The sequence below is a fragment of the Solanum verrucosum genome, unplaced genomic scaffold (assembly GCF_900185275.1).
Source record: "Solanum verrucosum unplaced genomic scaffold, falcon-dt-bn FXZP01000261.1, whole genome shotgun sequence".
Lineage (NCBI taxonomy): Eukaryota > Viridiplantae > Streptophyta > Magnoliopsida > Solanales > Solanaceae > Solanum > Solanum verrucosum.
In genome coordinates, this window is record NW_026019969.1 from 5545535 (window position 1) to 5557584 (window position 12050).

The 12050-nt window shown below is 43.4% G+C and overlaps 1 pseudogene; it reads left to right on the plus strand.

Moving 5' to 3' along the window:
- The first annotated feature begins 1809 nt into the window (after positions 1–1809).
- Positions 1810–2926, plus strand: LOC125816728 (uncharacterized; annotated as a pseudogene).
- Positions 2927–12050: the final 9124 nt, after the last annotated feature.

Genomic DNA, 12050 nt, shown 5'->3' on the forward strand with positions numbered 1-12050 from the left:
TTTTCTTGATTGTTTATTTCAGTCGGCTATTTTCTCATTTTATTGGCCTTCCTTTGAGACTTCTAAGTGCTTAATATCCTTCGGTCATCGTTATTAGTCTAAATGCATTACATTTTTATACTTGTTAAATTTTGCTGGGATTCTTAAGATTGGGAAGGTCAGCTTCTCTCGAGTGCTTACTAATTCATTTTATTTTATTTTATTTTTTATTTTATTTTATAGCTAAATCGTGTGTTTGGCATGTTGTTAATTTTTTTTTTTTTTTTTTTTTTTTTTTTTTTGGAGTTATTGTACCGAAAGTGTCTTATTGCTTCATTTCCTCTCACGAATTATTATGAGTATTACTTATGTATTTTATTTGTTCTTGCCACATGTGAAATCTACCCGAGTTTGCCATGAACTCCTATTTCCCTTTGCATTACAAATGGGCCATTCAGGCCCAATGTTTTCTCCTGCCGAGTCAGCCAGCTACAAGAATTGGAGTACAGGCCCCGGGTTTAAAAATAGCGGAACAGATCGGGAGTTGAAAAGATTAGGCCAAAAGCCCGCCTCTATTTATTCCGAGTTGTATTTTGTCATTTTGGGCCTAAGCCCCCTTGTCATTATTTATTATTATTGCGTAAGTTCTTACGACAGGTGAAAATTTGGGCCAAAGGCCCAGAGAAAATTATTTCTTTCAATTTTGGACAGGTGCCACTCAAATGGGCCTTTGGCCTAAAACGAAATGGGCCCAAATACTGGTCCAGGCGGACAGAAACCAGATCTGGGCCTAACTCTCTTTCCCTCTTTATTTTATTGTGCTCATTTTACTTGCTAGTATTTGTCATTAATCTTAAGGTCGAGAAGTTCAAATCTCCGAAAGACGCCAATTTTGATTTAACAATTAACTGAATCGGTCATCTCTTAACAAAAACTTAAAGAATAAGTTTTACAAAATATTTTCGCTTAGATAATATTTCACAATTCTATTTTTCTCCCTCAAATTGATCCTAACTAACAAAATAGTTCAATTTTGCAAAACAAGTTAAGTCAAAATTATTTTAGCCAAATGATTAATTGTCGGATAACCGCATTAGCGGATATTCTAGGTGCCTTAAAAACCTTCCTAGAATATTAATAAGAACCCCCGAACCCCCTTAAATATTTTCAATTGATTCCCTGTTTTAATTGATTGAAAAAAAAATATTTTCTTGATTTTTTCTTTAAAAATTAAGTGGCGACTCTTAAACCAGTCTACAATATAATTTTCCTTATAAAACAGAATGGCGACTTCCGCTGGGGATTTGAATGGTTCTAACCTTAAGATTAATTATTTGGCTATGTGTTTAACTGTTTGCTTGTTTAAATTATCGTATCTTATATTAATTGTGGCATTCATGGCACCCGATTCCGCCAAATGGCAAATAGATTGCATTAGGAAAAAAGGCGGTTACGTGGCTTACCACGGCTGTCCTTCAGAAAAACACAAGTTAAATTCTTTGGAAGTGATAAACGAATAGTTGGCTTGTGGTCATCCAACGTCGTTTATTAGACTTCACCCCGTTGTTTGTCCGACTCGGGTAACCGTCTTCTCAACCAATTCTAGTCAACCTAGAGTAGAGCGAAACCAAATCCAAATCTAAGCATTAGCCTAAGACGGCTTAATACCCAAGGCGTATTAAGTCCATTAGTAAATCTACCAAAAATCATGTCCAAGGTCCACGACCTAACGACATATCATATTGTTTGACATTTGAAAGATGTATGTGTGGAAACCTAATTGTTGCCTATTTGGGGGAGGGGAATCTTAACCGTGCTTATTTTGTAGGTATGGATCGATTTCCTAAATTCGACATGGTAGTAGAAGCCCCAGTTTTGCTCAAGATATGGTACAACGACCTCACTGTGGTTCACAAAAGGGTCCTCAACAAATATATAGGAGCCCTAACAGAACTCCTCAATATGGTTGGGTGGCCTGAACTGATTGAAGTCCTCACAGGCTATTGGGACAACGAGAAAATGGTGTTCCGATTTGGAACCATGGAAATCACTCCGACAATTGAGGAAATTCGGGACGGAATAGACACAGTCGGTACAGGGCTTGAAAGAAGAGTGAGAAACAGGAAACACATCTTAATCCCTAACAAGCCTACTCTCGAGGATATTGCAAATTGGCTTGGATTAAGAAAGGATCACGCCTTCTGGGCCGAAGGTTCTAGCGTTTCTTTCATGGATCTCTATGTTAGATTCGGGAATGCAAGCTTTTACGCGAATTACAACCAAGAGTTCAGGGTCACTTACAAAGAATGGGACGGGATCAGACCTTTGGCATTTGCCATCGCACTATTAGGCACCATGGTTTTCCCACACGGCCCGAGCCTCAGTATCAACACCCGAGTGATAATGCTTACGCACACTCTGTTCCACGGGCATCTGAACCAAGGGCAAGTAAAGTATTATCCTATTGCACCTGTCATCCTTTCCGACATGTACCGTGCTTTGGGAAATGCAAGGAAGGGCATCGTTACTTTCAGGGTTGCAACCTTCTTCTTCAATGGTGGATAATGAGTCACTTGGTGAAGAGACATGGAACTCAAGAACTCCATACCCTTGATGAACATAATGCTCTTAAGAGTTTGAATGACATGTTGTTCTGGGCAGACTTGAGAAAAGAAGAACTAGAGAAAGATGGGCTCAAATTTTCTCTAAGTTGAGAGAAGAAAACATCCAATGGATGTTCGACCGTTTCATCTCGAAAGATGCCATAGTACGGGGCGACAGACAACTTGTGCTTCCTCTGCCAGGTATTCGAGGTATTCGCCCATATGCACCCATCCGGGTCCTGAGGCAGTTCGGAAGAAGACAAACTACACCTCAGAAGCATACTACCGTATCTATGTGTTCGACATCGGGGATGATAGAGTGCCTGAGGCTTCAGAGATGCTGAGAGAATGGAAAAGAGCGTGCGAATGAACAAGGACACATTGCCATAGATCGATTTAATGCGGGGTATGATGAAACTTACAAAGCTTGGTTGAAGCGCAATATACAGGGTATCTCTTTCTCAGTTCCGAACATTTACCGTAGTGTAGAGGACAAAGAGTCCAAACTTTGATAGAACTGAGAGAGGTAAGAAGAGAAGCCCAGGAAATGCACGAGCAATTTCTCCGAAAGCAAGAAGAGGATAAGTACGCCCTCGAGAGCGTAACTCAAGAACTAGAAAGCTTGAGAAGCGATTTGGGAGAGCTTAACTTATGGATTGGAGATAAGAAAAGCGGAATGTGCCTCGAAGACTGGGAAGAGAAAGGTCGCCGGAGCGAAGGATACTTGCTGATGATTCAATACAGGCTTCAACATCTCATGGCACAGAACAAGATGAGCAGATCAGACGGGGCCATCGGGAACATCTTAGCGGATTTCGCCCCTGTGGGTTTTTCTATATGTACTTATTGTTATTTGCCCCTGCGTGGGCTTACCTTTCTTGTATTTGGTACTCTTTTCAAATGACCCCTGCGTGGGCCTTTCCTTTGTGATTTGCGTTTATTCCCTATTTCCCTTGCTTATTTTCGCTTCTTGAACATCATTTTATATGCGAAATTTGCTTTGGGGTAACAAAATGGTTCAATTCTACACATACATCTTTCAAATACGCTAGGCCTACCCTTGGCACAAAAGGGTCCCCTACTTGTTTAGGATGCGCGATATGCTTGTGTGCTTTACTGTTTATGTGATATTGTTGCTTTGAATGATGATATTTTAGCCCACTTTTTCAAAAATTTCCAAAAATCTACAATACCAAATACAAGTCATATCAAAATGTCCGACCAAAATTCCATGAGTCTTGAGTTTCTCAGCCAGAAATAAAATCCCAATACCAAATCCTAAAATATTACTCTATCATCTCAGGAAAGGTGAAATTGCTGCTAAGATGGAAAGAGGCAAGCGTATCGACATAGAGCTAACCGAAGAGGATTTGAGGACGAAATTGCAGCAGCTCAGGCAAGAGATCCAAGAAACTAGAGAAAAAGAATAAAAGTGGAGTTTGCCACCGCGATCGCACGAGCAACAAATGCGGCACTAGACGCGGATTGGCAGCAAAGATGACAAAATGTGCTGTTATAGATGAAGAGACAACTGACGTGTGGAAGAAGCGAGATGCCCTCAAAGAGATAACCGTGATGCTTCAGAAGCCACGTGGAAAACACTCTTTCTTCAGCCAAGAGGCCACCAACAGTGATCCCAGAGGCGCTAGACCTGAAGCTACTGAAGAAGATACTGGGGAGGAAATTGTCTATAGCCTCCTTTCAAGGGACGGTGGAAAGAAGAGAATGAGAAACCGCCCCCGAAACATACGAGTTTACCCCCGTGGCTAATACAACAGTCAGAGGAAGAAGCTTCGGTGAAGGCACCATCTATCTTTAGGAGCTTTATTATCTGTTTTTCACTTCCTTGTAATCACCAGAAATGAATGAATGAAAATGAAAATTTCCTTTGTATTCGAACTACGTAGGGCCTGAATTCTCCTTGGGAGATACGTAGGCAGCCTTTCAAGGCCCGGCCCCTATCTTTTCAAATTTTCTTTTCTTTCATTCTACAAGGAAACATTGAGTTCAGATCAACAGATGACAGAAGATGCACAAGAAGACCTTAGCTCAACGCAATTTAGCCTTTCTGAGTCACTAGCCCCAAAATAAAACGAGCAAATTCCTGCTTGTTCAAAAATCAGTCCCCATTACTCGTGGGTTAACGTGTCCTCAAACAAAGCAACTTTTATGTGTTTATCTGCTTTCTATGTGATATCTTGCATTATTCATCCAGAACTAATACTGACATTTGCCTTTGAGTTGTTTTCTCTCAGGTAGTTAGAACTGATCTGTGTTGATACACTGGCTGAACACCCCTATTTTACCAGATCAAAAGGGCCTACAGATTCCTTTCCCAGCCAAAATTCACAAAAGGGAAAAACAGCAATGAGTGATAACAACGAAGAACCTGGCCTTACTGATGTCGTGGTGGCTCACCCGCCCTTGCTGATCAGAATGAACTGATCCTGCAGTTGATGCAACAAATTGCTGAGATGAGGGTCGAGATGCAGAAAAGACAAGATTTGCCTCCTCCGATTTTTGCTGTCAACACTCAACCAGACGGAAGACCTCCAGCTCAAATTCCCCCTCCTAACGTGGAACAGGCTCAAAACCCATCTTCAAGCCCTGCTCATAATCCCTCCGTCATCGACCTTACCACTCAAAACCCCCATTACGCCTCAGCTTCTTATCAAACACCACCCCCTCCTCAAAATACCAACCTCCAAGCACCACTCCTTCCCCCTAATGCAAACCACCAAACTAGCCTCCCCCCATGGCCAAAACGCTAATAACCCACGCACTTCCCTCCCTCACCAAAACCTGTACACCAACCCCCAGACTTATCCCCAAAACTATCACGCCCCTTTAAATGGCCAGAGTCCTCTATCGCTCCACCACTACCGCAAAAACCCGTTTTCCAAATACCAGTTCCCAACGAGCATGATCCCATGGTTCGGAGCTCGACCACTATGAGGAGAGGGAGAGAGAGTGGAGGTCAAAGGAAGAGACCGCCAAGATAGATATGAAGGAGGAAATTAGAAAAGCCATGAAGGAGTTGAACTGCATTCCTGAGGTTGCCGGGTTGAGTTATGAAGACCTATGCATTCATCCGAATTTGGACCTCCCGGAAGGGTTCAAGGTGCCGAAATTCGACATCTTTGGAGGAACAGGGAACCCCTTAGCGCACCTGAGGGCCTACTGTGACCAACTCGTGGGAGTTGGGAGAGACGAAGCTTTGTTAATGCGGCTTTTTAGCCGAAGTTTGAGCGGAGAGGCTCTAGAATGGTTTACGTCTCATGAAACGAAACAGTGGTCTAGCTGGAATGCTCTGGCTAAGGACTTCATCGAACGATTCGCCTACAATGTGGAGATCGTTCCTGATCGTTACTCCTTGGAGAAGATGAAGCAGAAGCCGACCGAAAGCTACAGGAATTTGCATATAGATGGCGAAAGAGGCAGCTAGAGTTAGACCTCCTATGTCAGAAAAGGAAATTGTTGAAGTGTTTGTGCGGGTGCAGGAGCCCGAATATTATGACAGAATTATGTTGCTCGTTGGAGCAAAATTTGCTGAGATAGTCAAGGTAGGTGAGACTATCGAGGATGGATTGAGAACCGGGAAGATTGCCCGTGTTGCTGCCTCGCCCGGATCTTCGGGCTTGTTGAAGAAGAAAAGAGAGGATGTGTCCTCTATCTTTATGAGGGGAAGAAGACCCCAAGGAAATCATCATCATACCAAGGTCGTTCTCGACCTTCACAGAGTTCGTACCCGGCATGTTATGCACAGGTTGATTACCAAAATACCCCTCCCCCAGTTACCAAAATACCCTCCTCCCAGTTATCAAAATACTCCCCTCCAATTTACCAAACTCCACCTCATCACTATCGGAACGTCGCCCCAACTGTGCCAATGTTCAGACAAATTACCAAACACCTCCCCCAATGTACCAAACCCCAGCTCCACTTTACCAAAATACCCCCTCGAACTACCAAGCTCCACAACCAAACTACCAAACCAACTCATATCCCAGATATCAAGCCCCCCGTCCAAACGCTCCAAATTATCGCCAAATGCCTCCTCCTCAACAAGGCAATTACGATCCCCCCGTCCTAGATTTGAGAAGAAGCCTGCTAGAATTTTCACTCCGCTTATTGAAAGCCGAACAAAGCTGTTCGAGCGATTAACTGCGGCAGGATATATTCATCCAGTGGGCCCAAGCCGGTTGACACTAGCTCAAAGTTTTACAGACCTGATCAGAGGTGCGCGTATCACTCCAACAGTGTTGGACATGATACGAGGACTGTATCAACCTGAAGCATAAGATCCAAGACCTGATTGACCAGAATGTGGTCTCTCTTCAGACAGTCGCGCCCAATGTCAATAGTAATCCTTTGCCAAATCATGGAGGCGCCACTATCAATATGATAGAGACAGATGACGATGTGTGCGTGACAAAGACAATAGTTTCGATTGCTCCTGATGAACTGGAAAGGGCTGTAGCTTCGTTGAGCATCAGAGAGAAGAAAGAGTTTGTGATTCTGACACCCGAGAAGGCTGTTGCCTTGGTGCCAGAGAAACTCTTACCCAACCAAAGTTTGTGATTGAAACGGCTGTTACCCAGGTATGACCAGATCCGGCAGGTGCTACACACCGGAAGAGTTGGCTCAAGGAGGGCAGAAGAAGGACCAACAAAAAGGCCGATTAGTGAAGCTGAAGCCGAGGAGTTCTGGAGAAGATGCAGCCGAAAGATTATTCAATTGTGAAGCATTTGGAGAAGACACCAGCTCAGATTTCTGTATGGGCTTTGTTGATGAGCTCACAACTGCATAGGCAGCGTTGATGAAGGCTTTGGATGATACTTATGTGCCTGTGGGTACTAACAGTGACAATTAGCAGCCATGATAAACCAGGTCATCGAGGACCGAATCAGTTTTGTGACGAAGAGCTGCCCTTTGAAGGGAGGATGCACAACAAAGCTCTGCACGTCACCTGTATGTGTCGAGACAAGATAATTAATCGCGTCTTGGTCGATGGATCCGGTCTTAATATTTGCCCACTTTCGACTCTGAGGCAGCTGAAATTCGACTTGGGAAAGCTTCACCAGAACCAAGTCAATGTGAGGGCCTTTGATGGAGTGCAAAGAGACACATTGGGTGCAGTAAACTTGGATATTCAGGTGGGTCCTGCGGATTTTAATGTGGAGTTCCAGGTGTTGGATATCAACACCAGTTACAACTTGCTTCTGGGAAGACCGTTTATTCATATGGCTGGGGCTGTGTCTTCTACCCTTCACCAACTAATGAAGTTTGTTTGGAAGGACAAGGAATTGGTCATTTATGGTGAAGGGAGTCATTCCAATGGGTATGCACCGATCGTTGATGATGTCTCTCGAGGTTGTGATTTCTACACGGTGGAGCTGGTAAATGCCACCGGTGATGACTTGGCTCCACAACCTCCTATGCCTGCCGTGTACAAGATGATTGCTACTGTTATGCTCCAGAATGGTTTCGAACCAGGTTTTGGATTGGGGAAGCATTTCCAAGGAATCGTCGAGCCTATCCAAATTCCCCAAAGGAGCAAAGTTTGGTTTGGGATATGTCCCAACAGATGACGAAGCAGAGATGAAGAACAAGAATGTTGATCAAGCATTGGCCAGGCCAATTCCTCATCTGTACCAGTCATTCCGGTGCGAGGATATGTCAATGATGATGGTCTCGGGGAAGGAATCTGTGGCCTTTTTGAGGAGATTGATGCGGTCATCGAGGAAGAGGCTGGGACATCAGGCATCCGTGATGCAGAACCTGAGGAGCAATTGCAGAACTGGACCTCCACACCACTCCTGATTTCCCGCTCATCTGGGTAGAAAAGACATGTGTCTTTGTTTTTTTAAAATCGGTGGTAGTCCGGAAGAGGCCCGAGACCCACCCTTTATGCAGTTTTATTTGTTTGAAGTTTTTAAATTCCCTTGTGTGTTTCAAAAGGCAAAATGGCCCTCGGCCATGGCCAAAGTTTGTGCTTGTTTTCAATTTAAATGAAAAGCCTCTTTTATCAAATTTGTTTGTTTACTTATCTGTTTATATTTTACTTTCCTAACTTTGTTTGTTTATGATTTCAGTAATATTAATTTAAAACCTGCCAATGTCATGTCATGTCATGAACCGAGTGAACAAAATGAGGCAGGTGATGATGAGTGTGAGGAATGAAGAAGAAGAAATGAGGTTCCGAACATGTTGCTGAAGAGTTTCGACAATTCGAAATCAACACAAGCCAAATTTGGAAGAAACCGAAACTGTGAATCTCGGAGATGAGGAATGTGTTAAAGAAGTAAGAATCAGTGTCCATCTGACGGAAGCTCAAAGAAGAGACCTGGTTCGTTTGCTTAGGGAGTACATTGATGTATTTGCCTGGTCTTATAAAGACATGCCAGGGCTGAGCACAAATATGGTGTCCCACAAGTTGCCGATCAATCCAGATTTCAGTCCAGTAAAACAAAAGACTCGGAAGTTCAAGCCTGAGTTGAGTTTGAAGATCAAAGAGGAGATTACAAAGCAGATCGAGTCCCAAGTAGTGGAAGTGACGCAGTATCCGACTTGGTTAGCTAATGTTGTTCCGGTTGCCAAGAAAGACGGAAAAATAAGAATTTGTGTCGATTACAGAGATCTCAACAAAGCTAGCCCAAAAGATAATTTTCCATTACCAAATATTCACATTCTCATTGATAACTGTGCTAAGCATGAGATGCAGTCATTTGTGGATTGTTATGCGGGTTACCACCAGATCCTGATGGACGAAGAAGATGCAGAAAAGACAGCTTTCATCACGCCTTGGGGTGTATATCATTATCGGGTGATGCCTTTTGGTCTCAAAAATGCCGGTGCTACTTACATGAGGGCTATGACGACCATTTTTCACGATATGATTCACAAGGAGATCGAGGTGTATGTAGATGATGTCATAATCAAGTCCCGCGAGAGTTCGGATCACTTGACTCACTTGAGAAATTCTTTGATCGTCTACGCCGATATAATTTGAAGTTAAATCCCGCCAAATGTGCTTTTGGAGTGCCAGCTGGCAAGTTGTTGGGATTTATAGTCAGCAGGAGGGGCATTGAGCTTGACCCTTCCAAGATCAAGGCGATCCAAGAATTACCTCCTCCAAAGACCAAGAAAGAGGTGATGAGTTTTTAGGAAGGTTGAACTACATCAGTCGGTTATAGCTCAATCCACCGTGGTGTGTGAGCCCATCTTTAAGTTATTGAAAAAAGATGCCTCGACCAAGTGGACCGGAGAATGTCAAACTGCTTTTGACCATCAAGAACTATTTGTCCAATCCACCGGTGTTGGTCCCTCCGCGAGAAGGGAGTCCGTTATTGTTATATTTGTCTGTCTCAGATAATGCATTGGGATGCGTGCTTGGTCAACATGATGAAACTGGGAAGAAAGAGCGAGCCATTTATTACTTGAGCAAAAAGTTCACTCCATATGAGGCTCGTTACACTCTTTTGGAGAGAACATGTTGTGCTTTGACTGGATGCTCAAAAGTTGAGACATTATTGTTCTTCTTATACCACATACCTTATTTCCAGGATGGACCCGTTGAAGTATATTTTCCAGAAAGCAATGCCGACCGGGAAGTTGGCTAAATGGCAAATGCTTTTGAGTGAGTTTGACATTGTGTATGTGACTCAGAAGGCGATAAAGGCGCAAGCCTTGGCTGATCATCTTGCAGAGAATCCAGTTGATGAAGAATATGAACCGCTCAAGACTTATTTTCCCGATGAGGAAGTTTCGTTTGTTGGTGAGGATATTTTCTGAAATGTACCCGGGTTGGAGAGTGTTCTTTGATGGAGCGGCGAATCATCAAGGGAAAGGAATCGGAGCGGTCTTAGTGTCAGAAACCGGTCAGCACTATCCTATGGCGGCTAAACTCCGATTTAATTGCACAAACAACATGGTGAGTATGAAGCTTGCATCCTCGGTCTGAGATGGCAATTGATATGAACATTCATGAGCTTTTGGTTATTGGAGATTCAGATTTGCTAATTCATCAAGTTCAAGGTGAATGGGCTGTGAAGAATCCAAGATCACACCATACGTGCAGTATTACAGAAGTTGTGCAAAAGATTCCGTAAAATTGAGTTCAGACACACTCCCAGAACACAAAACGAGTTAGCCGATGCTCTTGCCACCATCGCCTCAATGATTAAACATCCAGATACAAGTTATATCGATCCAGTGGATATAGAGGTAAAAGAGCAGCCTGTTCATTGTTCACATGTTGAAGCAGAACCAGATGGGTTGCCTTGGTATGTTGACATCAAGAAGTATTTAGAGGACGGGACTTATCCTGAGAATGCAACGTTCAACCAGAAGAAGTCGATACGCCGCATGGCCCTCAATTTCTTTGCAAGTGGGGAAATCCTCTATAGGAGAACTCCAGATTTAGGTCTTCTCAGATGCGTGGATGCTAGTGAAGCTGCAAAACTTCTTGAACAGATACATGCCGGAGTTTGTGGTACTCACATGAATGGGCTCACTTTGGCAAGGAAGATCCTTCGAGCCGGCTATTTTTTGGATGACTATGGAACATGATTGTTGCAAGTTTGTGCAGAAATGTCATAAATGTCAAGTGCATGGTGATTTGATTCGAGTGCCGCCTCACGAACTTAATGCTATGAGTTCACCTTGGCCTTTGTAGCTTGGGGAATGGATGTCATTGGTCCAATAGAGCCAGCCGCCTCTAACGGACACAGATTTCATTTTGGTTGCCATTGACTACTTCACCAAGTGGGTGGAAGCAGCTTCGTACAAGTCGGTGACCAAGAAAGTTGTAGCTGATTTTGTTTCGCAAACAATTTGATATGTAGGTTTGGAGTTCCAGAATCCATCATTACTGATAATGGAGCGAACCTCAACAGTCACCTGATGAGAGAGATATGTGAACAATTCAAGATTACTCATCGGAACTCAACCGCCTATCGTCCCCAAATGAATGGAGCGTAGAAGCTGCCAACAAGAACATAAAGAAGATTTTGAGGAAAATGGTTGATAATCGTAGAGGTTGGCACGAGATGTTGCCATATGCTTTGTTGGGTTATCGAACGACTGTCAGAACATCAGTTGGAGCTACTCCATATCTGCTGTATATGGAACAGAAGCAGTTATACCTGCAGAAGTTGAAATACCTTCGTTGAGAATCATCCAAGAAGCTGAATTGGGTGATGTTGAATGGGTTCGCAAGCGGATTGATCAGTTAACACTGATTGACGAGAAAAGAATGGTTGCGTTTGTCATGGTCAACTGTATCGGCAGAGAATGATTCGTGCTTTCCACAAGAAAGTAAAAGCCAGGATGTTGAAGTTGGTCAGTTAGTTCTCAAACGTATTTTCCCTCATCAGGATGAGTACAAAGGGAAATTTGCACCAAATTGGCAAGGACCCTACATGGTTCGCAAAGTGTTATCCGGAGGTGCCTTGATCCTGTCAGAGA